Here is a 4,484-nt window from a genome sequence, read left to right as displayed (position 1 = left end):
CTCCAGAGAGGCATTTGGCAACTTACATCCCGCCCATCAGTATAACAAGGCTCCCTGATCTCCAGGGCCTGTCTTGCCTTTCTGGTTTTTACACATTTTGTGGATGTCCCTTTTGACCGGTGGGAAGGGATACTTCTTTGTAGTGCAGATTTGCATTGCTGCTTGCTTGCTTGGCCAAAAATGGCGTATGCATTTTCTCCTGAATATACTCAGGAGAAAACGCATACACCCTTTTTGGCAAGTGCATCATTGTCGAAGTTGTGCCCCTCTTCCTGTGCTTGAAAGGTGATTCCAACGTACCTCTTGAAATCTGTTTCCTGCTATTCTGCCTCGTTTTAAAATCCGCCTCTCTGCCTTCCCTCAAAAGATTTTTGGACGATAGTTGTCCTCTATTACTCTGTCAGTTTGTAAATTGCTGTGCCCCTGAGCTCCATTTTTCAACTCGTTTTTGTGAGCTGACAGCAAATCCAAAATTATGGTTCAAAACCTATACTGGTTCCCGGCGGGTGGCTGAGACTTTGGTTAATTCTACTTCCTGCCGGGCAATTAAAGTGACATGTACCTGTCCAAATGGCTAACAGCTACTCTCTCATTGGTTCTCCCTCTTCCCTTTCATCCTCTGCCAAATTGGCAACCTGTGCAAACCAGGTGGTTTTACAGGCTATCGCTCCAGTTTGGGATATTGATAGTAAAGCCGTTGGAAGGTCAAACTGGAGAACAAGGAGAGGGACTATAAGTTGAGTTTTAGAAAACTTTCGTATTCACAGTGTGTCCATTCTCTAGGTTTCCCGTAAATGTTATGGCTGTAGTAATATTCCCTTACACAAGGAGAGTTGGGACACATGGAATGGGTGCCACATATTATGGCTTTAAAGGGTCTGCATTTGCTCACCCAGTCTCACCAAACCTCTCAGTCTCAAGTGTCCAGCTTTATGCCACATCCAGCTCTCGTTGTAGGTAGGGTCATTCCAGGTTTCATCAGAGCACCTGAAGGAATTGTAAAGATTTTCCATGTTTTTTTTTTGTTTTGTATTTGAAATTTCTTTTTGTACTGGGTTTCAGCTGATTCTCACTGCCATGTTTATGCCAGTCTAGACAAACTTGATTCCCTTACGGTGACATATCAATACATAGGTTTTAAGATTCTTACTAGTCAGATATATACCTCTGTGCAGAATATTGGGTTTTGAATCCCTTTCACTGATGAAGGTGTAGGTCTTGTCTATTCCGTATTTTGATTTTGGAATGGTACTTGTACTAATATCAAATCCTGGTTCTATGCATCACCCCACCTCTCCTTCCTCCTTAAGCAGGCATAAGTGTGTTTTCTAAATGTGAGATGCTGTTCCCTTTCCTAACTCAGTTCATGTGTAGCCATGTTACAGAAAATTCATAAGTGCTATCTTATGATAAGTTTGTTTTTCTGTGTGACTTCTTTCACTTAGAATCATCGTACCTGAATCCATTCATTTTCCTGTTACTGACATTATGACATTGATTTCATGGCTGAGGGATAATCCATCGTACATAAGTACCACAATTTTTTGAATCATGTTTATCTATCCTGGGATATTTAGAGAGGACTCAATTTGAGATTCTTGTAAGCAGTGCAGCCCTAAATTTTGGGGTGGCTCTATCTTATTGATTTTCAGTTTTCCCAAGGTATATTCCCTAGAATGGAAGTGCCCTTGGCTCTGTAGCTCTGTTGTTTACTTGTTTTAGGGAACACAATGCACTCCTCCAGAGAGGCAGTTGGCAATTTACATCCCGCCCATCAGCATAACAAGGCTCCATCTTCTCCAGGGCCTCTCTAGGATTTCTGGTTTTTACACATTTTGTGGATGTCCCTTTTGACTGGTGGGAATTGATACTATTGTGCTGTGCAGATTTGCATTGCCCACTTTCTTGCTTGGCCAAAAAGGGTGTATGTGTTTTCTCCTGAATATATTCAGGAGAAAACAAATACGCCCTTTTTGGCCAAGTGCATCATTTTCGAAGTTGTGCCCCACTTACTGTGCTTTACAGGTGATTCCAACGAACCACTTGAAATCTGTTTCCTGCTATTCTGCCTCGCTTAGAAGGTCGCCTCGTTGCCTTCCCTTAACAGATTTTTTGGATGATAGTTGTCCTTTATTACTGTGCCAGTTTGTGAATTGCTGTGCCCTTGATCTCCATTTTGTAACTCGTTTTTTGTGAGCTGACCACAAGTCCAAAATTTTGGTTCAGGACCTATAATTGTTCACGGCGGGAGGCTGAGACTTTGGTTAATTCTTCTTCCTGCCGGGAATTTAGAGTGACATGTGCCCGTCCCAATGCCTAACAGCTACTCTTTCATTGGTTCCCCCTTTTCCCTTTCATCCTCTTCCAAATTGGCAACCTGAGCAAACCAGGAGGTTAAAGGGGCTGTCTCTCCAAGTTGGGAGATTGATAGTTAAGCAGTTGGAAAGTCAAACCGGAGCACCAGGAGAGGGACAATTAGTTGGGTTTTAGAAACATTTCGTATTCACTGTGTGTCCATTCTCTTGGTTTCCTGTACATGTTATAGCTGTAGTAATATTCCCTTCAACATCGAGAGTTGGGAACCATGGAATGGGTGCCACACATTATTGGTTTGAAGGGTCTGCATTTGCTAACCCAAATTCACCAATCCTCTCAGTCCCAAGTGTCCAGCCTTATGCCACATCCAGCTGTCATTGTAGATAGGGTCATTCAAGGTTTCATCAGAGACCCTGGAGGAATTGTAAAAAATTTCCCTGTTGTTTTGTTTTTGAAATTCCTTTTTATAGTGGGTTTGAGCTGATTCTCACTGCCGTGTTTATGCCAGTCTAGACACACTTGTTTCCCTTACGGTGATATATCAATACATAGGTTTTAAGATTCTTACTAGTCAGATATATTCCTCTGTGTGAAGTATGGGGTCTTGATAACCTTTCAGTGAGGAAGGTGTAGATCTTGTGTATTCTATATTTGGTTTCTGGAATGGTGCCTGTACTTATATCAAACTCTGGTTTTATGCAACACCCCACCTCTCCTTCCCCCTTAAGCAGGCGTAAGAGTGTTTTATAAATGTGAGACTCTGTTCTCTTTCCTAACTCAGTTCATGAGGAGCCATGTTTACAGGATTTTCATAAGTGATATTTTATGATAAGATTCTTTTTCTGTGTGACTTATTTCACTTAGAATCATCATATCTGAATCCATTCATTTTGCTGCTACTGGTCTTATGACATTGATTTCATGGCTGAGGGATATTCCATCATAACGTAAGTACCACAAATTTTTGAACCATTTTTATCTTTCACGGAATATGTAAGGTGTACCCAAGTTGAGGTTCTTGTCAGCAGTGCAGCCCTAAATTTTGGGGTGGCTCTGTCTTATTGATTTTCAGTTTTCCTAAGGTATATTCTCTAGACTCGAAGTGCCCTTGGCTCTGTAGTTCTGTTGTTTATTTGTTTTAGGGAACACAATGCACTCCTCCAGAGAGGCAGTTGGCAATTTACATCCCGCCCATCAGCATAAAAAGGCTCCCTGTTCTCCATGGCCTGTCTTGCCTTTCTGGTTTTTACCCATTTTGTGGATGCCCCTAATGACCGGTGGGAAGTGATACTTCATTGTAGTGCAGATTTGCATTGCCCGCTTGCTTGCTTGGCCAAAAAGGGCGTATGCGTTTTCTCCTGAATATATTCAGGAGAAAACGCATACGCCCTTTTTGGCCAAGTGCATCATTGTCGAAGTTGTGCCCCTATTCCTGTGTGTTAAAGGTGATTCCAACGTACCTCTTGAAATCTGTTTCCTCCTATTCTGCCTCGCTTATAAGTCTGCCTCGTTGCCTTCCCTCAACAGATTTTTGGACGATAGTTGCCCTTTATTACTCTGCCAGTTTGTGAATTGCTGTGCCCCTGAGCTCCATTTTGTAAATCGTTTTTTGTGAGCTGAACGCAAGTTCAATATTTTTTTTCAGAACCTATACTGGTTTTCGGTGGGTGGCTGAGACTTTGGTTAATTCTTCTTCCTCACGGTAAATAAGAGTGACATGTGCCCGTCCAAATGCCTGACAGCTACTCTCTCATTGGTTCTCCCTCTTCCCTTTCATCCTTTGCCAAATTGGCAACCTGTGCGAACCAGGAGGTTAAAGGTTCTGTCTCTCCAAGTTGGGAGATTGATAGTAAAGCAGTTGGAAAGTCAAACTGGAGCACAAGGAGAGGGACTATTCGTTGAGTTTTAGAAACCTTTCATATTCACAGTGTGTCCATTCTCTAGGTTTCCCATTCATGTTATAGCTATACTAATATTCCCTTCAACCTGGAGAGTTGGGACCCATGGAACGGGTGCCATGCATTACTGCTATAAAGGGTATGCTTTGGCTCACCCAATCTCACCAATCCTCTCAGTCCCATGTGTCCAGCCTTATGCCACATCCAGCTGTCATTGTAGATAGGGTCATTCCAGGTTTCATCAGAGACCCTGAAGGAATTGTAAAAAAA

The sequence above is a fragment of the Mesoplodon mirus genome (assembly GCF_964341445.2).
Source record: "Mesoplodon mirus genome assembly, contig: HAP1_SCAFFOLD_74, whole genome shotgun sequence".
Classification (NCBI taxonomy): Eukaryota; Metazoa; Chordata; class Mammalia; order Artiodactyla; family Ziphiidae; genus Mesoplodon; species Mesoplodon mirus.
The sequence above is the reverse complement of the archived record's forward strand: the minus strand, read 5'-3'. Positions refer to the sequence as shown.